Raw genomic sequence first — 21,809 nt, forward strand, 5'->3', positions numbered from 1 at the left:
AAGTCGTCTGTAGTCTCGGTAACATGAAATTTTTCCGGGGTGTAACACTTTGGGTCAACCATTTTTCACTTTAAGCCTATATTTCACAAAAGTTACCCGAATCCGATCTGGACATCTGGAAGCGTGTCAACAGTCCCCTCGGGTCAAAAGTGAGCTAATTAATGCCCAGGAATAGACGAAATGCCAAAAAGACTATAACGGCCAAACGGGTCGTTATTGTCACACCCTAATTTCCCTAGGGTGTGATGGGCACCCGACCCCATATCCGGAGTCGAGCGAACCCACAGACTCTTATTACATACATAATCTCTTCAGACTCTGAAATTAAATAAAAGTAAAATACAAAGTAAGCTTTCAAAATCTTTCTTCTATCATTCTCAAATCAAACAAAATCTTTGATCATATGGAATTTATATCATAACATAAATGACACATCGGCTGATGGAGCCGCTCACAGAACTGACATTCTATACCCACGACTCTGTCTGCAAAGTCTCTAACATTAATCAGACATCATAGCACATATACTCTGACTCGGCAGCACTCCAGGAACAAGTGGAACCTGCCAACTCCGCTGGAACATCTTCTATAATAGCTTCAACACATCTGGGTGTACCTGCGCGGCATGAAACGCAGTCCCCAAAGAAAGGGGGTCAGTACGGAAAATGTACTGAGCATGTAAGGCAAGAATTACAGTAAAAGAGAATCATAGCTGAAACAGAGATTTACCAGAATCAAGTATGAACTTTTAAAACATCAAAGCACTTGCCTTTTCAAATGAAGTTCACATGTGTCATCATAAATCATAAATGAAAATCATGTATACCATCATCGTATATCATATATCATATAACGTGCCCCGGCCCTCCATTGAGGGACGCGGTGAATGGAATCATGTATGTCATCATTATATATCATATTTGCATATAACGTGCCCCGACCCTCCATTGAGGGACGCGGTGAATGATATCATGTATGCCAATGTCATGTATCACATATGCATGTAACGTGCTCCGGCCCTCTTTTGCGGGACGCGGTGAATAGAGTCATCATATGCCATCCTGGCCACCACCCCGTCATCATATTATAATGTCATCATATCATATATAACATGCCCCGACCCGCAAGTGAGAGGGACGCGGTGAACAATGCAGAGAAGTACGCACGAGAACATACCCTGGCCCGGGACGCAGTGAAGGACATACTGAGACTTGCACGAACAGAGTAGTGCGAAACCATATGCACATAAATCAAGACTCGATAGAGACGTACTCTTACCGACATTTGAAGGATCATAAACACGTTTCAAGTCAATCCGGTTTAGTATGGGAAAGTTACGGACATTTTTACCATAGAACTTTTACGAACGTTTCAAAGCAAATCCAAAATCTTTTACGAAAGTTAGGGACACCAAAACTTACAGAACTCATTTAGAAACAGAATCCTTTATGCTCATCTCGTTATTCAATCATATAATAAGCTCAACTATATCGAGCGTACTCATATCAAAAGTGAATAAGAATCATAGACAAAATCGGAAACATATCAAACGGAGCTTCGGAATCATGGATACATATCAAAACCATGTGAAGTAGCTTATTCATTTATTAATCATACAATAGCCTCAACCATATGAAACATGCTCATGACAAAAGAGAATAAGCATCATAATCAAGCTCGGAATCAAAGAGTAGAGTTACCCCAAGGTGCGTGTCATGTCATACCTTACTAAGCTCTAGGACATGCCAAAAGAAAGAAAAGGTAAGCCTTACATACCTGCTCCACGTCCTATTAGCTACGCTTATTTATCCAAGCTTGCTAGTCTACATACAAAAGAATTCAAATAATCATTAGATTCATTGTCATTCACTTGCCTTAGCTTCTCAAATAATTTCACTTATAATCTGCCGAAATTTCGGCAGCATTTCCCCTGTAAATACACCATCCCCGAGAATCTAACTCGGCCAATTTATCAACAACAATCCGAGAATTCAACTCGGCCAAATTATCAACAACAATATCAACAATCACATCTCCAACTTCAACAATTATTTCAAATGCATTCTAACACTAGAAATTCTTTCCACACAATGCGACGACATTTCATTTTTTTATTCAACTCAATCACATATATTCAAGCTAACACCAATAATCCCACATTCAAGTATTTATCCGAAGTCATTCTAACATGATTCAAGAACACTTTAAACAATTCACACAATATTCAAACAACCCAATTAATGCACACTTCCACCCGAAATCTCACAACACCACCAAAGACAACAATACATTACTTTCTTCCAAATTTATGAACTTCACTAACAATCTACACATTAACAACATCATTCATGCAAATATAAGAATTCATGCTAGTGTCACATTACTTCTTCAACACTCCCACAACGATTACAACTTCTTTTCAAGCCATTAAATCCTCATTTTACATCATGGAATCCACAACACAACAATCAAAATACTAAATAAAATCAATTCATCACATCTACACCACACCACCTCTATTCGGCCACACTCCAACATACATATTTTCATGTATTTCATCCATTTCTACATATCATAACATGCACAAACCATCCATAACATATGAAGGAGAAGATTGAACATGTACCTTTTTCACTCCACTTCTTGGCTTGACTAAGGTTGTGGACTTGCACAATTAAATGATTTTATTGCTCCAACAACCATTCCATGTTAAAGAGGACCTTCCAATTGCTTGGAACACTAGAAGGAAATAATTTTTCTTGGTCAATTTCATGGACATAATTTTTGGGACCTTGGCCGAATGGCCCTTCTCTTTCTTTCTTCTTCTTTTTTTTTTCTCCAAGTTTCTAGAGTTGGAAAATGAATGAATACTATGTCTTGTTATGTAAGCTTCCTTATATATATATATATAATGACATAGCCCATAAAAGTGTGGGACCTACACATATACACACACACATCACACGGCCAAATGGCCCTTTCTTGAACTTTCATGAAACTTTTGTGAAATTCCCATTTTACCCCCAGCCTTCCACAATATTTCCATGAACCACTTTGTGAATTTCCCTTTTTGCCCTTAGCCTTTCTCAATATTTCCATACTAATAATATTCATAAATAATATCCATAACCAACTTATACATTAAAAAATTTTGGAAAATGGTCTTGCCCTTAACTTGCCACGACTAACTCGAAATATCCGAACGTACAGAATACGGGCTATAACAGTTATAGTGCCAGAGATCTTCCAGTGCTTTCTTCTTCAGCCTTTGCATTCTCCATATCCATCTCGTATGTCACGCCCCAAACCCGACCCTAGACGTAACAAGCATCCGATATTATAGTCAACCCCGTAAGCACCTTATGAATCAATAAATATCAAGTTCATTTTGAACAATCTTTTATTCATTCCAAGAAATTATAACTAGCTAATTGAACATGATCACAGTTATAAAATAAAACAGCGGAAGTCTAATATAAATAGACCGTCAAAATGTAGCAGTATCCATGAGAGTCGAACAATGACACCAACTAATACCCACAAAACAACATCTATCTGTGGAGCCTCCAAGATGAATAAGAAGTAGTCTACTTCAGGACGCAGCCCGAAAACTAAAAGCAATAAGTAAGATAGAGGGTGTCCCATGAATGAAGGTGTGGGCTCACAAAAATTCTGGAAGTAGCAAGTTCTCCTAGTCCGCACGCGTATCACGAACTTGCTCCTCTACGTTATCTAACACACCATAAAAAACAAAAATGGTATGCCTGAGTACTGGGTACTCAATGAGTGTCTAAGGGGCAATACTTAACATGTCAAAATAATATAGTAAAATCAGTAAACCAGTATCAATGAAAATAGTTCAAAAACCCAAAGATAGAGTAAACCAGTAAACTTAGTAAAATCACCAGTAAACTCCAAAGACACAAGAATATATCAATTTCGACTTATCATACGGTTTACCATATCAAGTCTTTCACTTACGAACTCAAGATCACCACAGCCACTCACAGGCCACCAAAAATTCTACAAATGCAAACTCACAGGCAAACAACCATTCAATTCACCGGGGCTATCATCCCATGGAGGCTAATCATCTTCTGACTAGCACAACAACAGATGCACCGGGCTACGCGCCACAGAGGTCAATCGTCCTCTGGACTGAAACAACAATAGATACACCGGGCTACATGCCACGGAGGTCAATCATCCTCTGGACTAACACAGCAATGCTCAAAGCGATACGTTAGGATCCAGAGTTGCTAATCGTCCTCTGGACTAGCACAACTTGCCTATAAAGGCCCAAACACAAACAATTACATCTTATGGAATATCAACTGAATCATCAAACATAGCTTATAACCAAATTCATTTGTCAAGTTATCTTCTCACAATAGAGGTATTTCAAGCCACAATCAATTTAGAAATTAAGGTCCAAATCATACATTCCAGTTCAAGAAACCTATTCAAGGGAAAACATGTAAAGTTTCAACCTTTAGAAAAATAAATTTAATCATCCTTATTAGGGTAGAACATTCTTACTACAATAGTATAATTCGTATAAGGTTTGATGCGGGCTTAACCCTACACGCGTATGAACTTGTTAAATTGTCATCTTTTAGTTAGAAAATAAGTTCAACAAAGAACAACCACCAAAACTAGGGTTTTAACTTGTACAAACAATCAAAGTAGGATTCTCAAACATCAATCGTGCTTTCACAACATAAACATATGTTGACACTCAATTTTTGCCCTCCAAAAATTCAAATTAACTACTCAAGCTTCTTGAATCACAAACGGAGGATAAAAATTATTCAGAAAATCAAAAAGACTTTCTAAAATAGTTTTTGGTGATATATATATATATATATATATATATATATATATATATATATATATATATATATATATTATGTGTATTTTACGTATAACTTTAAATATAAATTATGTCAATTTTATCGACTCGAAAATCAATGTGCACAAAACTAGCATTTTAATTCTGTGTTTTAAGTGTTATTTTTTAAGTCATTCCCGACTTAATCACTATAAGTTATCATTTTCGCAAATAAATGTTTTAACTTTTTAAAAATCAAGAAGCTTAGTTAGTTAATTGGATAGAATTGATTTCAACTTGAGCAGAGTTGGTTAGTTTTCACAAAATCTGGTTACAATTCAAATGAGAAGGTCACATTTTAAAACTCAATTGTGATTGCTTATTTTACTCTCAATTCAGCCCATTCCTATGCATTATTTCCGGACTGAATGAGACACATTTTTTTGCACGGATTGCCCTTCTTTTGGGTTGGTATTTAAATTTTGCCCCTCATATTTATGGTCTTTAAATTTTTCCCTTTGCTTGGATATTTGAGGTTCTGGGTTCCAACTTCCACTCAGGCATAAAATAAAAAAATAATTTCGCAAGGCAGGGCTGGGGGGAGTGTATGCCGGATCCGGCATAAAGTCCTTAAGGAAAACTAAAGTTATGCCGGAGTGGGCATAACTTTTCTTCAAGGCATAGTTTAGTTATGCCTTATGAGGTAAAACTTTTCCTTAAGGAGCTATGCCTTATGGGCCAGATTTTAAATTAAGGCATAACCAAAAGTATGCCCCATAAGACAGAACTTTTTCTTAAGGTATAGACTTTGTCTTATAAGACAAACTTTTAGTTATGCCTTAAGGAAAAATTCCGCCTTATGTGGCATACGGCATAAAAGTTTGCCCATTAAAAGTATGCCCCCATCGGCATAAACTTGTGAAGGAATTACCAAATTTATGTCGGACCCGGCATACTTATGCCAAGTCTGCCCATAAGGCATAAGTATGCCGGGTCCGGCATAAATTTGGTAATTCCTTAACAAGTTTATGCCGGTGGGGGCATACTTTTAATGGGCAAACTTTTATGTTGGACCCGGCATAAACTTGTGAAGGAATTACCAAAGTTATGCCGGACCCAACATATTTATGCCAAGTCTGCCCATAAGGCATAAGTATGCCGGGTCCGGCATAACTTTGGTAAATCCTTCACAAGTGTATGCCGATGGGGGCATAGCGAAATTTAAACTCTGCCTTGCGAATTTTTTTTAAAATTTTGATTATATGGGGGTTTGAACCTAGAATCCATGGAATTTAGCCGAAGGACAAAATTTAAAAATTTCAAATATGAGGGGCAAAATTCAAAGGCCACCCCAAAAGAAGGTACGAATTGCCCAATGAGACATATTAGCCCACAGAACAACCCAAAAATCCCATTAACCCCTCCCACTTCCTACAATTAATCCCAACACGCCATTTTATTCCTCATTTGGAACGAATATGGAAAAACAAAATGAACCCTGAAGCTTTGCCCCAATATGACTAAAACGCAGCTGTTTCAGCCATTTTGGGTAAAGGCTCAAAGGGCTATTTACTTTTCCAGTTGTTGCTTGTACATTTCAAGCAAAGCATTCAATGCCCTTGGCATTAATCCATTGAATCCCTTTCTCAAACGGTAATATGTTTTTTCTTTTTGATTTTTTTTCCCATTCTGCTTGACTTCTCAAGGAAGAATTGGACTTCAAAGAGAAATTCAACCAATTTCAGTTTTTTCAAATTTTGAACAAATTTCAAGTCTTTACATTTGTCCCACATCGTTTTGAAATGCAGAAAAAAAACCTAGCATTTAGGGTTCTAATAGAACCCCATATCCCCAACTTGAGCATGGTTTTGGACACGACAAAATAGGTTTTTACACAACCACATTAGGTTTTTACACCCACAAGAGATTGAACCCCTCAGAAACTTGGCAAAGCCTTGAGTCTCGAGAATGGGTTCTCGCTCAAGTTAAATTTTTGGTCGTTTCCGTTCGTCGGAAGCCAGTTTGGGTGAAAGGATGTTAGTCGACTCTCATCGCTCCCATCGCTGCTCGGCAAAAAGGTAATCTTCCTTCCTCGCTTCATTTTATTTTCATTTCTAGTTTTGCTTGTTTAAATTCTATTATTAGATTAGTTTAGTTTAAATTTGTAGGATATGTTACTGATCTTGTAGTGTAATTTTTCCTGCTTTATTTTCATGTAAGTTTGGTCTTATTTTTTTTTTTTTCCTGTTTTTATGCTTTCGTTTAGCTTCCAGTTCTGTTTAAGTTTATTAGATGTTTAGGTGTTTGTATGCTTTTATCCATTTCCAGTCCTTTCTTTCTTTTCCCTGTTTTATTTCGTCTGCATTAGATTAGTTAGCAGTAATTAGCTATGCAGTTATTTGGTAATTGTTCTTGTTAGTGTGTCGCTACTGTTAGCAATATCATACTGTCAATTTGTTGCCATGGTTAGCTTTGTCTCTATATTGATTGGTTGGCTGCTAGGATGCTGTAATTAATTTGTTTAGTCTATCAAAATAGCTAGCATAGCTGTTTGCAAATACTATTCTGTTTCAGTTTGATTAACATGGTCTTTATGTGTTCTGAGACCTGCCAGGTATATTCATGTAGTGGCAATAAGGAATAAGGTTCATTAATAATGGATTAGTTTAATTAATCAGGATATGATATGTTTGGGGGATTACCTTAGTACCAATCTAATAACAACTTAGATTCATGATAGGTTTAATTAGTTAACTTTCTATTAAGTTTCTCCATAATGAGTTTAGCCTTGGCTAAGCGACTTTAGTAGTTAATCATCCTTCAAACAAGATAGGAGCTAAATGTGATTAGTTTTCCTGAACTCTTAAAACAAGCCTACTTTCAATGCTGTATGGAGATTGTTAGTTTACAAGCTTCATAATTTCCTTGATTCCTTACTGTCTCCCTATTCTAGTTTCAATAATTGAGATTGTTTTGAAGTTGGTTTGAGTTGAGTTTAGCTCAAAATCACCTCGGGATACTCCAAACTAGGCAGGCTGTCCAGTTTTGAGTTTATTCCTAGACTATTATGTTTGTCTATTTGAGTATATTTCATGTCTGATTGTTATGAGATTTTTAAGGGTTGCATGCCAAACATAGAATTGTAAAAATTAAACTGAGGTGAATAGGTCATAACACATCATGAATTCCTTAATATAAACATGCAGAACCCTCATTACTGCCTTCAGCACATATCCTACCTATTCTTTTCCTCTCCCTCTCCAATGTTGTTCTATTTCTGTTTTATTCACTTTAGCACTCTAATTTGTTTGGTTGTTTACTATTTGTTTATACTCAGTAATGAGTGGTTAGGTTTCTTGTGATTTCCAGTCTTTTCTTCCTTACTGTTCTGTTTTTGAGAAAAAGGCAAATGATGGTTTATCATAATTCTTTAAAGTTATTTTTCTCATCCAAGTGTTAGTTTTCTTAAGAATTATGGGCTGGTTATGTTTAGGAAAAGTTGGCCATTTCCTGTCTATAGCATAGTCCATGATATGTTAAGATGATTGGAAATGAATTATGTAAAGGACTGAAAATGTGATTGGATTTCAAAGCAAATATGGACAGCATGCTTATAGGATGATTATTAGCTGTGTTTGGGCTGTTGTAGCTCTGGTAGCCAATATGTGCTAAGTATTGACTGAATGTTAACTTTCAAGCCTTTGCTAACCATTTTAACTGCCAAGAGCAGCTGCTATTTCATGAATTGTATCAAGTTCTCTCCTTTCTTTTATATGTTTACTAGTGAATATAACTTTGTTGTATTTATCAGGATTGGTTTGGGCCTTCAGTGTAAATTTGACTAATTGTCAATAAGTTTATGAGTCTACTTAGTTTCAGAATCAAGGTGTTAGTGTGTGTTATTTAAATGTTGATTAAGTGCTATTTGAATGTTGACTGAAGAAGTGTTGTCAAAAAATCAGTTTTCTTTGTTTGAAGATCTCAGTAACTTTCTTTTCTGATTTGACGAAGCAAAATCATCCGTCAAAGAGATGTATTTCTTAATACACATTCTTTATCTCCCATTTCTTTGCATGACCTGAGGGGAAATCTCAAACCTCAAGTGATCTTGTATACTCTTGAGGCAACTGCTGCTTCCGTGTTCTTTGAGAAACAGATGAGGCAGATAAATGGTGGTTCCTGAATCAATTGGCTGCTTCAAATTTTTAGCCAATCTAGTGCTATACTTGGCTGGGCAGCTGCCTTATTGTTAGAAAGGAAGAGATACCACACTTGAGTTGCTGTTTTAGAACAACTGCCATAGTTGTAAAAAAAAAAAATAAAAAAAAAAATAAAGAAACTGATACTATGCTTGGGAAGGCTACTGCAATGTTATTTTGATCACTTGTTGCTCTCTTTATGAACTGCTGCCTCTAGAAATATGAGCTGTTGCTGATTTGATAAAAATTGTTGTTGCATTCTCTAAAGGGTGCTTCTAGTTGCAACACCTAGACGAATGGCTTGTCGCATCTTTATCCCATTGTGAGTGCTTTCCTAAGGCTGTTGCTGCGTTCTGGTTCTCATGAAAATGGTTGTTGCTATGTATACGACATAGCCGCTCCCCATTAAAAGAAACAGATACTACACTTGGTAGGTTTGTTGCTGTGGCATTCTTTAAGCAGAGCTTGCGGCATTTTTGGGCAAAGTAGCTACTGTTTTGCTAAAGAATAGTTACTACATTTGACATGGTTCGAGTGACCCCTCGAATTGTTGTTTTGTTGCTGTGTTCCGAGCCATCTCTGTGGCGTTTCGGGTCAATTTGCGACCTGATATTTGATGAAAGTATTTGCTGTCTTCAGGAAGCTTTGATGCTATCCTTGCTGCCACTTGTGGCTGCCTACGATTGCTAGTTGTTGCTCTTAAATGTTGCGGAATGGTTGTTGCTTTAATTTGAAAGAACAGATTGCTATACTCGGTCAGGAATCAACTAATCTGAACATGATACGACACTTTGGGCCAATGAAAAAATGATTTTTTGAGGCCATGCCTAGTCCGGAAAGGTTATCCCTCGGTTTATGCAATGTTGATCTCACATTGATATGGCAACTAGAATGGCCACTAGTTTGCATCCGCGACATGATTCGAGTTCCTTTGCCATATTCGGAACCGTGAGTCTGAGCCTCTGTAATCAAAGCTCTCTAAGTTTGATACGAGTCCGAGGGATATTATTATTTGTGTTCCTAAACGTCATCCTACGGGTTGGCGTATCATTTTGACTAACTACTTTCCTTTTCATTATGCGAGGTACCAATAAAACAAGCACGGAAAGCAAAGCTTAAGGATGAAGTAAAAGGATCAAATGCTTAGAGCTTCGGGCGAACACTAGAAGAGTACGGGATTAGGGCCTAAGGCCGACAAAGCTAAAATTTCTTCCCTTCTTTATTTTTGTATAAAACATGCTTATTTTATATGTTTACATTCACTTTGTATGAACATGCTTTTTGTTGTAAATATTTGTATAGATATTGAAACCCTTATAAGTTGGAACCGAGGATTCAGGTAGATGATATTTCAAATTGTACTCGAATGATAAAAGAGTTGTATTCCATTTCATTAAAGTAACTAAAAGTGAAAGAATGTTTTCTTGTGCAAAAAGTTGATTATCTTTGAATATATCTTTAAAAGTACATTTCATAATTTGAGAAACTTAAGAAAAGAAAGTAAAAAAGAAATATTTGGGATAGACCCAACTTAATGAATTCAGATGAATGGGATTTCTTTCAAAGCCCGAGTTTAGGAAAATAGTTCTGAGGATATGGTTGACCAAAGAGATAAAATGTGGATAATGTATGAATTAATAAAAGACTATACATATATGTATACATATGTATTTTCTTCTAAACAAACACATGGAATTAGTTTCAGACGGGGCACACTCGATATTACTATCCTTATAAGTAAAAGGACAAATTATTTTTACCCGGATATTTTAAATTTGAATTAAAGTACCCTTACTTGAAGGGAATTTGTTAAACTCTTTTAAAGCCAAAATGATATGCCATGACAGTATTTTTATACGTGAAACTGAACAAAGCATATGCAGTTCATACAAAATCACACATTGAAGCTCGAAGGTCAACCGTATGCTCGGATCCTTAATATTAGGGTGCCTAACACCTTCCTTAGGGATCACCAGAACCCTTACCTAGAACGCGATCACGAAGGATTTTTTACAGTATTTGAATAAATCCTTCAATTCGGTTTTCCTAATTTCCTAAAAATTAGGTGACGACTCTTTTTCAAAACAAGTTCGAAAGAGTACCAACAAGTTCGTAGTAGCTTTTATGCATCCGCATAAATGCGAACCGTTGAAACGTAAGAGGATTTTAAAAATAGACATACATCCAAATACGTTTTCTAAAAGTAGACATACTTCAAGGAAGATTTTTGAAATCTAGACATACATCCAAATACGTTTTCAAAAAGTAGACATACTTCAAAAGAAGATTTTGAAAGTAAACATACCTCAATTCTCGCTCAAACGCTACTAAACGGGTCTTTTTGAGGTTCAACAATCACTCTACAATGATTAATAATGATAAAGTTCAGCACTTTAACCAAATTCAACAATCACTCTACAATGATGTTAGATTGATGTTGTAATGACGAGAATTGATCAAGAACTTAAATTATATTTTTTGGGGAAGCCTTAAGGTTGTTTTCTCTTAAAAGTCGGCCAAAACGAAATGGGGAAAGGTTTTGAAGTTAGGCTTTTATAAAATTTGGGAAAAATTGCTTCAGGCATAAAATGGCGTGGTGCAGCATGGCGCGCCTAGTATATTTTTCAACATTATCAGAATTTTGAGTTTTCTAAAAATTGAAACCTTCAACTTAAATCATTCACCCACCATGAACTCCAAGTTACGAATCTTCCGATCCGCACAACTCTTTTGCATACTCTGAGCTGTAAGAACCCTTTCCTGAATCAATTTGACCTTGTCCGAAGAATCCTGCACCAAGTCTGTACCCCAAGGCCTTATCTCAAATGCATCAAACCAACCAATTGGAGAATGACAGCTCCTACAATATAATGCCTCGAATGGTGCCATCTCAATGCTCGAATAGTAACTGTTGTTATAAGGAAACTCAGCTAAAGGAAAGAACTGATCCCAATGGCCCTCAAAATCAATCACACAAGCCTCCAACAAATCCTCAAGGACCTGAATAATACGCTTGGACTGACCGTCAGTTTGAGGGTGAAATGCAGCTCGACTCGAGTACCCAACTTCTTTTGCTTGGATTGCCAGAAATGTGATGTAAACTTAGTGCCTCGATTCGAAATGATTGAAATAGGTACGCCATGCAAACAAACTATCTCTCAGATGTAGATTCTGGCCAACTTCTCTGAGTTGTAGGTAGTTTGAACTGGTAAAAAATGAACCGACTTAGTGAAACGGTCCACAATGACCAAATAACATCAAATTTTCCTTTAAGTCCGTGGTAATCCTACCACAAAGTCCATAGCAATCCGCTCCTATTTCCACTCAGGTATAGGCACCTCTGAGTAATTCCACCCGGCTTTTGGTGCTCATATTTCACTTATTGACAATTCAAGCACCGAGATACGAATCCCGCCATTGCACCCCCAATAATGTTGCTACAAGTCTCGATGCATATTTGTAGCACCTGGATGAATAGAATACCTCAAACTGTGAGCCTCCTCCATGATCAATCTGGTCAAATCACCCACCAGGGGAACACATATATGACCCTTGATCCTCAAAACCTCCTCATCATCAATAATTGCTTCTCTTGCTTTTCCTTTCAACACCGTGTCTTAGATTTTGCACAACTTTGCATTATCAAATAGCTGGTCCCTAATCTGCTCCAATAAGGAAGTCCATGCCTCCACAAAAGGTAGAACCTTGCCAAGATCTGAAATATCAAGTCTAACCATAATATTAGCCGAAGCCTGAACATCCATAACCAAAGGTCACTCTCCAACCTGTAAACATGCTAGGCTACCCATACTCACCGCCTTGCCCCTTAAGGAATCTGCCATTACATTGGCCTTTCCCAGACGATAAAGAATGACATATCATAGTGCTTGAGCATTTCTAACCACCTTCGCTACCTCAAATTAAGATCCTACCACCGCCAACTCCAAATCATGAGTGGGGTAGTTCTTCTAATGTAGCTTCAACTGCCTCGAAGCATAGGCTATGATTTTCCCTTTCTGCATCAAAACATAACCAAGGCAAATCTTTGAAGCATCACAATACACAGTAAAACCCTCTCCCTCCATAGAAAGAGTCAGAATCAGAATTACAGTCAACAAAGTCTTGAGCTTTTGGAAACTCGCCTTGCACTCATCCGATCGCTGAAAGGGTATAGTCTTCTGAGTCAATCTGGTCAAAAGAGATGCAATAGATGAAAAACCCTCTAAGAAATGCTGATAGTAGCTAGCGGGGCCAACGAAACTCTGAATCTCAGTCACCAAAGTAGGCCAGACCCAATCACGAACTGCCTTAATCTTCTTGAGATCCACCATAATGCATCCTTGGTCACTACATGGCCTAAGAATGCCACATAGTCCAGCCAAAACTCACACTTAGAAAACTTGACATATAATTACTTTTCCTTCAGAATCCCAAGCACGATCCTCAAATGCTGCTCCTGCTCCGCTCTACTGTGAGAGTGTATCAAGATATCATCGATAAAGACAGTCACGAAGGAATCAAGTACGGTCTGAAAACACCGTTCATCAATTCCATAAAGGCTGCTGGGGTATTAGTCAGCCCAAAAGACATCACTAGAAACTCATAATGGCTATAACGAGTCCTGAAAGCTGTCTTAGGGATATCTTCTACCCTAGTCTTCAATTGCTCATAATCGGACCTCAAATCGAATTTAGAAAAGATCGATGAACTCTGAAGCTGATCAAACAAATCATCATTCCAAGGAATGGGATACTTGTTCTTGATGGTAATCTTGTTCAGTACTTGTTCTAGATGGTAATCTTGTTCAGCTGTCGATACGCATACGCACAGTCCAATCCTTCTTCTTCACAAACCACAATGGAGCAACCCAATGGGAAACACTAGGTCTAATGAACCCCTTACTCAATATATCTTGCAACTGTTCTTTCAATTCCTTCAACTCTATTGGTGCCATCCGATATGGCGGAATAGAAATGGGCTTAGTGCCTGACTCTAAGTCAATACAGAAATCGATATTGCGATTCGGTGGAACACCCGACAGATCTGTCAAAAACACCTCGAGAAACTCCCTCACCACTAGTACCAACTTGAGGAGTATCCACGCTAATATCCCTAACATAGGTCAAGTAAGCTAAACACCCCTTCTCCACCATCCGTCGAGCCTTAAGGAACGATATCACTTTCTTCGTGCATGGCTAGTGGCACCCTTCCACTCTAACCTAGGGACTCCTAGCATAGCTAAGGTAACTGTCTTGGCATGACAATCCATGATCGCATGATAAGGAGACAACCCAATTCATACCTAGAATAATGTCAAAATTTACAATGTCTAAAACCATCAAATCAGCCCAAGTGCCATACCTCATCAAAGTAACCACAAAAAATCAATACACTCGATCCACCACTACGAAATTCCCAACATGAGTAGAAACACTAACAGGGACATTAAGCCACTCACATAGCATATCCAAACCCGAAGCAAAATAAGTATACACTTAAGAATATGTAGAGCATGGATCAAATAATGTCGTAGCTGACCGACGACAAATCTAAGTAGTATATGTGATAACTGCATCAGAAGCCTCTGCCTCTGGTCTACCAGGGAATGCATAGCACTGAGCACCGGCACCCCGGCCTGTGAACCTCTGTGAGCACCACCACGACCGTTTTGAGTACCACATCTACCAGAATAGGAATCCCCTCTACCACTTTGTGCACCGCCTCTATCTTGCTGTGCCACTGACCTGGGTGCAGCAATTCGAGAACATAAGTGTGGGTCACCCGTCTCAGTTTGGGGTACTCAATGGCGAAATGCCCTAAGTAACCGCACTCATAACAACATCGATGAGCCATAGGCTACTGAGGAGAGCTAGAATAACTAGAGTGGCCACCTCGACCTCCAGGTCGAGAATGAGAACCCTGAGAACTGTGTCCTGAACCATGAGCACCACGACACGAAAAACCTCCTGTCGAAGTCTGTATCGCTGTCTGAATGGGTATACTGAACTGAGGATGATAACCTCTCCTATGGTAACCCCTACGTCCAAATGAGGTACCTCTATAACTGCTAAAATAGGGGGGCTTCTTGCTCGGTCTATCCCTGAACTCCTGATGCCGGGTAGACTGAACACTCCTAACGGCATCCACCACTGCCTGAAAAGTACCTCCCGAAGCTACCACCTACGTCGTTTTAACTCGAAGGTGTTACGACAGTCCTATAATGAACTTCTTCATCCTCTCATTCTCATCAGGTAGATTAGTCAAAGCATGGCGAGATAGGGAGTGAAACATCATCTCATACTCCATCACGGACATCCCATGCTGCTCCAACTTATCAAATTTCTCACGCCTCTCATCCTCTAAGCTACGGGGAGCCTACTTCTCTAGAAATACATGAGAAAACTTAGCCCAAGTAAGTGGAGGTGACCCAGCTAGTCTAGTCTTAATGAACACCCTCCATCACTGCTTGATGAGGCCAACCAACTGAAATTCTACGAAATCAAGTCTGTTGGAATCAACCAACCCCAAATTATGCAACCGCTCATGAAAACTAACTAGAAACGCATACGCGTCTTCATTAGGACTCCTATCATACTGCAGTGGCTTTATCTTCTCAAACTTTTCCCACATTTTTTGCTCCTTAACTGTCATAGTCAGCTGGGAAATTTGGCGAATAGCAACACCTGGAACTGGCAAGCCCTGAAATTGAGGATCCACAATAGCAGCTGGTTGTGCTCCTGGGGTCCGAAATCTTGCAGCAACCATCGAATCAGGAGTCTGAGCTCAAGCTCTAGTCTGGGAGGCCTTTAGAGTAGCCAATAGTATGTCCGCCTGAGCCATACCCTAAAAACAAAATCTCAAGATACACACCAAGGTGTAATAAAGAACAGGAGTTTCAATGAATTCAGCTGGTTTCTGGATGGGTCCAACCTCATCCGCCTGAACCGGCTCCTCCTCCGGAAACTCCTTTTGGTCCAAAATCATATCTCTAGCATGGACCTGAGTGGCAGCTGGTGCTCGGCCTTTTGTTGGTGTAGCAATATGGGCTCTAGCCATGCCTATCCCGACACCACATCCCCTGCCTCTCGCGAGCAACAGTAGCAGTGGATGCGGGTGCGTGTGCTGGCTCCTGGTCTCCAACTGTGGCTGATCATGTCCCCACCATATGTGAGAGAGTGAAATAATGAAACTCCTAGATTCCATTAGAATCAAGCACACACAGTAAGGAAGGAAAATTTAAATTTTTCCCAGATGTCCTATAGCTTCTCGAAAATAGATATGGAGCTCATCGTACCTGTTACACCTTGGAAATTTCATGTTGTCGTGTAGTGAATGAACCAATGCGAGCTTAAGGGTAACAGGAATTTCTTAAGACAATAAGACATATATTTAGTAGTATTAGAATGCATACGTTAATATTTTGAAGTCATATGAATTGACGGAATAAGGATTGATAAGGACAAGTGGAGTATAAACGGGATTTAGGAAAGGTTTCGTAAATTATTACATTAAGAATTGTTTGGTAAGGCCTTGAGGACGAGTTATAGGGATGTTTAGATCATTAATGAAGTATTAAACAAGTGTTAAGAAGGTTGTATAAGGATTGGAGATCAAACGAAACGATGAGGACATCTTCGAAAAACTGTGAGTTACACGACCACCTTACACGGACCGTGGAACTTTATACGGACCGTATAAGGGTCCGTATAACCCAACAGGAAGAATGTCTTCCATGGTGGTGAACCACGGACACTTATACGGACCGTACAATGTTATACGGACCGTATAAGTCCCGACGGGCTGAGTATTTCCAAGTATTTAAATGTGTTCCCACCTCATTATATTCATTCTCCTCACTTCTTCACTTCTCTCCAAGCCTCTAGAACATTCCATACATTTCATTTTCAAGAATACAAGGGAAATCAAAGGTTCATATCATAAATTCAAGTGAATCGAGTGCAAGGAAGCTCTTTAGGGTTGCTAGAGTCAAGAAATCCCTTGGAAGTTGAAGCTAGGGTTTTCTTCAAGTGAAGTGTTGCCAACCAAAACCCGTTCCTACACATTCAAAGGTGAGTTTTATGATTATTCCATGTTGTTTAAGGTGTTGAAAAGTTGAAACACTTGGATTATGGAAGAAGATGGAAATGGGCTACAAAATATGAGATTAGTGGCAATTGTGAGTAGTAGATTAATATGAATCATGAACATTGATATGTTGTGATTGTAATTACGTTATGAATGATGTTAAGAGCATGAGAGAAACATTAGATGAGAATGAATGTAATGTTGTATTATGATCATGATTATGGATGACCTTGAGAGGAAATTGTGGGGATTGGATAATAATGAATTTGACAAAAGTTATTGATGATGATATTATGAATGTTATTATTGACATTTGGGAGTTTATATATGATATGGAGAAAGTAGTACAAACAAAGGAGATGCTGCTCAATTTTCGCTAGCTTTAGTTCAAACACGCTTATGTTATCGATTATCTAAAATGAGTATGAACTCTCTTGAAGGTAGAAATGTGAATATTGGAGAGGAACGTTCAAGCAATAGAGTAGCTAAACGAAAAGGTATGTAAGGATAGTTCCTTCTTTCTAAGGTATAATTCTTATGACATGATATTCCCTATCTCTTCATGACTTTCCTACATCCCGAAAATTATGAGTCAATCTTAGTAAAGAGCTTCATATGAGATAAGATAAGAGATATGTTACGAGCATGATAAGGATGATGATGAGTCTAAGTCTAAAGAGTCTAAGGCCCACGATATTATGTTTTTATCAAGATAATGGTTCTTATTATGATCCATTGATGTTGTTCATTGTATACACTCACCTTATATGCTAATTCCTTCAAGGTGAGGCAAAATACTTATGCATGCTCCATAATGGAATCAGGGGTTCACGACCTTATGTCACCTCGATAGCTATACAGTTTGTCTTGAGTCTTATGCATGATTCATGATAAGTATGTGATGATGATATTACACCATGCCTACATGGCCGGGCAGACACCGCTAAGGCGGGCAGCGTATACACCATGTCTAGATGGCATGGGCAGACACTACTAGTGGGCAACATGAGATGGTACCCCGGACGCGGGAGGCCTGAACTCGGGCTAATGATTATCACACCGTACCTATATGGTCGGGCTGCTTATACATATATGCATACATGATATGATGATGATTTTGGAGTAAGCCACCATGCATTATTTCTTTTATAATTGATAGTCAGTTACAGGTTGCTCCTCATTTGATGCTTCCTTATTTCATTGGCGTATTGTTATTGTTGATGCCTTACATACTCAATACAATGTTTGTACTGACGTCCGTTTTCTTTGGACGCTGTGTTCATGCCCACAGGTAGACAGGGAGACGGTGCAGATCCATAGGAGCTATCAACAGATTTACAGGAGCACTCCATTATTCCGGAGGTGCTATTTGATTTATTATTTTGTGTACATATTTGGGCACGGCGGGGTCCTCTCCCGTCCGTATGTCTAGTACTCTAGTAAAGGCTCGTAGATACGTATGTGTGGGTAGTATGGTCTCACGATGTCCTTATTGCATATATGTATATATATTTTTGATAGCCGAAGGCTTTTGTATATAAATGCGCATGTGTTTCAAATTGTAAATGGTTTTCTTTACGACTAGAAGTGTGGAGCAATTGATAAAATGCAGAATAAGTATGATAACTATCAGCATGAGTGGTGCTCGGTAGTCAGCTCTGGGTACCCGTCATGGCCCCCTAGTCGGGTCGTGACAGTACCGATCCTCAATACTCTAATAGATGTTGTTCTTTGACTAGTGAGATCGATTAACCTAAAGCTCTGATACTAATTTATCACAACCCAATTCCATAAGTCGTGAAGTCCGTAACACCCCCCCCCCCCAAGTTAGTAAGCCATTGACAACCTAAAATTAATAAAAAGATAATTTAGACATGCAGAAATATTGTAACGACTCGGTCAGTCGTTTTGAGAACGATTCTATTTTGCGTTTCATCTATTCCAAAATATTCATGATAATTATTTTGAATTGCTTGCAACGACTATCAATTGATTCACTTTGGGAGAAGGTTTCACTTTGGAAATTTCGATATTTAATTATTTGGATAAATTGTTTGTTTTAGGAAAAAATGCTCTGATTGGCGATCTGAAGATTCTGTTAGATTTGAAATATTATTTATGACATGTAGGAATTGATGGAGCTAATTTTAGAGTTCATTTGGTTGGTTTTTGACCGTTAAATTGGTTTTAGCATTAAATATACCTATTTATGGTGAAAAAATGGTCACGGGAAGAAATAAGATCTGAAAATTTGGTAGTTCATTAGCTTAAAATTGTCGGTTGAAAATACAAGCTTAAAATTGTGAACTCGTGGTTCGAGGTTCGTTCCGGAAGGAGTGGTACATGGACACCATGGGTCCCCTATAGGTCAGGGCTATTTGGGAAAAAAATTACCATTTAGCATATGTGTAGATTTATCATTAGAAGATGCTGATAATATACCTGTAACAACATCAAGCGAAGACTCAAGATCTTGTCATCCAGCCAGTGCATAGATGCGGTTCTGAGGACCGCACGAACTAGATGCTCCTCCTCTACTTCTACCACAGCCTGCTGGTGTCTGTGAACTTTCCCCAGAGAAAGGACATCAGTACCAACATTGTACTGAGTATGTAAGGCATAAACAACAACAATACATTGATGAAACAAGGAGACATCAAGTAAGGAACTACCTATAACTGACTATCACTTAAGGCTGAATAATGCATGCTAACTTACTTCATAAAAATCATCATATCATGTATGCATATATATATAAGCTGCCCGACCATATAGGTACAATGTGATCATCATTAGCCCGCGTCCAGGCCTCCCGCGTCCGGGGTAAACATCTCATGCCGGCCACTAGTGGTGTCTGCCCATGCCATCTAGACATGGTGTATATACCGCCCGCCTTAGCGGTGTCTGCCCGGCCATATAGGCGCAGTGTAATATCATCATCATAAACTTATCATAGAGCATACATAAGAACTCAAAGACAACTATACTCTATCGGGGTGACATAAGGTCGTGAACCCCCGATTCCATTATGGAGTATTCATAAGCATTCTGCCTCACCTTGAAGGAACTTACATTATAAGGTGAGTGTAACACAATGAACAACATCAAAGAATCATAATTAATATCATTAGCTTTGTAGAAACATCGCATCATGGGCTTTAGAATCTTTAGACTTGGACTCATCATCATCATTATCATACTCGTAGCATATCTCTTTTCTTTATCCTATGTGAAGCTCTTTATAATCGTAGGCTCATAATTTCCGGAATGTAAGAAGGTCATAGAGAATAAGGAAAATCATGTCATAAGAATCATGCCTTAGTAAAAGAGGGACTATCCTTACATACCTTTTCGTTTAGCTACTCCATCACTTGAACGTTCCCCTCCAATATTCACGTTTCTACCTTTAAGAGAGTTCGTACTAATATTAGATAATCGATAACATGAGCATGCTTGAACTAAAGCTAGAGAAAATTGGGCAGCATCCCCGTTGTTTACACAACTTTCTCCATATCATACATCAACTCCCAATCATCAATAATAACATTCATAATATCATAACCAACAATCATTCTCAACCATACATTATCCACTTTTCCTACTTCCAATTCAAGGACATCCATAACCATGGTCATAATACAACATTACATTCATCCTCATATAATGTTTCTCCCATGTTCTTAATATCATTTATAACATAATTATAATCACAACATATCAAGAATCATAATTCATATTAAGCTACTACTCAACAATGTCACTATTCTCATACTTGAAACCTGTTTTCTATTTCCTTCCATAATCCAAGTCTTTCAACCCCTCAATAGTCTAAATAGCATGAAAGAATCATAAAACTCACCTTTGACTGTGTAGGAGAAAGTTTTGGATGATAATCTTTCACTTGAAGAAAAACTCTAGCTTCAATCCAAAGAGTTTTCTTGTCTTGTACAACCCTAGTGAGCATTCATGTTCTTGATTCTCTTGATTTGATGAAGTTGATCCTTAATTTCTCTTGGATTCTTGTAGATGGAGTATGGAGAGGGTTCTAGAGGTTTCTTGAGAGAATTTGAGAGAAAATGAAATGAAATAAATGAACTTGGGGTCCTTATATCAACTTTAAAAATCTGTCCCGACCAAGTTATACGGACACACATACGGTCCGTATGTGTGACCGTATAATGGTTCCAGTGGAGACTCTTCTCTGGACAGGTTATACGGTCATATATACGGCCAGTATCTTTTATACGGTCCGTATAGTGAACCGTACAATCCACAGTTTTCCGAAACTTGTTCTCGTCGACTCGTTTGATCTCCAATCCTTATGGAACATTCTTAACACTTGTTTAACACTTCATTAACAATCTAAGGAGCGTTATAACTCTTCTTTAAGACATCATTAGGTTCACGTTAACTCAGTGCTTAGAAAACCCCTTTTTAAAACATGGCTTGTGCTTCACATTCTTCAATGAACTTCCTTCTCATACGTCGAATGTTCTTGAAATCTTAATGGGAACCGTTAAGTACTACTTCTTACTTGTGGAAACATCTGATACTTCTTTTCCTGCGTTAACCCATTCACTGCGCAATGACATGAGTTTTTCCGAGGTGTAACATTCTTCCTCCCTTTAAAAACATTCGTCCTCGGATGTTAAGTTCTCGGGAATTCTACGAAAATTTCGCCAGAGTTTCCCCAG

At 38.4% G+C, this 21,809-nt stretch overlaps 2 long non-coding RNA genes across 2 annotated transcripts; one reads left to right on the plus strand and one right to left on the minus strand.

Annotated features, from left to right (window-relative positions):
• Positions 1–381: 381 nt before the first annotated feature.
• Positions 382–19,652, minus strand: LOC132635500 (uncharacterized). Its single transcript, XR_009580580.1, has 3 exons — positions 19,558–19,652; positions 11,336–11,390; positions 382–616 (listed from the first exon to the last, which is right to left on the minus strand). It is a non-coding gene; the product is annotated as an uncharacterized LOC132635500 (long non-coding RNA).
• Positions 6,102–10,379, plus strand: LOC132634035 (uncharacterized). Its single transcript, XR_009580009.1, has 2 exons — positions 6,102–6,484; positions 6,640–10,379. It is a non-coding gene; the product is annotated as an uncharacterized LOC132634035 (long non-coding RNA).
• Positions 19,653–21,809: the final 2,157 nt, after the last annotated feature.

This window comes from Lycium barbarum, chromosome 1, assembly GCF_019175385.1.
Source record: "Lycium barbarum isolate Lr01 chromosome 1, ASM1917538v2, whole genome shotgun sequence".
Classification (NCBI taxonomy): domain Eukaryota; kingdom Viridiplantae; phylum Streptophyta; class Magnoliopsida; order Solanales; family Solanaceae; genus Lycium; species Lycium barbarum.